The following is a 1,038-nucleotide window of genomic DNA, read 5'->3' on the forward strand; positions in this document are numbered from 1 at the left end:
GGGAACGGGGGCTGCTCTCTGGCGGGGGTGCGTGGGCTTCCGTGGCAGCTTCTTGTTGCAGAGCACAGGTGCCAGGGGCACTGAGCCACCAGGGACGCCTGGATGAAATGTACTTTTAAAAAGCCACTTAAAATGTATGCTTGAACCCAAAAGAAACTCTTAGAGCCCCAGATTGAAATAAGGGCACAAGTTCAGGGAGGCTGGCACCTGGCCTGAGGCCCACCAACCTCCCCCCACCTCCGTGGTGCTGCTTGGCTTGGGGGCGCCTGCACACTGCAGGGTCCCTCAGTTCTGGGGGAAGACCTCGGGGCTTCTCTTCTCGCAGGGAGTGTGGGCTGCCACCTGTCTTTGGGGAAGTACCCAGGTCACTCCTAGGCCGTTCTTTGAGGCTGGTACTGTTATTACCCCACTGAAGGGAATGGCTGCCCACTCCAGTATTCTTGCCTAGAGAATTTCATGGACAGAGCCCGTGGGATCGGAGTTGGGCACGACAGTCACTCAAACACGTTCCCTGTTTCAGGTGAGTGTGGAGCGGGTGGGGCTGTGCTTTTCTGTGGGCAAGTGAGCACCAGGATGACGTTGGGAAACCCCACAGAACCCAGTCTCTGCAAGCCACCGCCGCCCTCCTCTCTGTGCGTGGGCATGACCTCAGGTGAGCGCTCTGCAGGCACGCAGACCTTGACCTTGCACCATGGCTGGGCCAGGCTCCCAGGCCCGCAGCGTCCACCTGTGTGGTGCGGATGCCCTGTGGGCCGCCCGGCCCTGCCGACGAGTGGGCGCACGCTCCCCACACGAGACCAGGGCAGGACAGGGCGTAATCGCCACCTCCACCTGGGCGGCAGTCAGGATTGAACTCCAGTTGTTCAAGTAGACTCAGCCGCCACAAAAGTCCACCCTGTGAAGAGTGTGGTAAGGGGACACTGCGGAGGGGCCCTGGCTCAGTGTGAGGAAGCAAGCAAGATCCCCCCCAAAACCCATGTTCTCAAAGTAGTTCTTACACACATTTGACCAAAACTTGCAATATCTGACGACCTGAAA

This window comes from Bison bison, unplaced genomic scaffold (assembly GCF_000754665.1).
Source record: "Bison bison bison isolate TAMUID 2011002044 unplaced genomic scaffold, Bison_UMD1.0 scf7180017864223, whole genome shotgun sequence".
Lineage (NCBI taxonomy): Eukaryota > Metazoa > Chordata > Mammalia > Artiodactyla > Bovidae > Bison > Bison bison.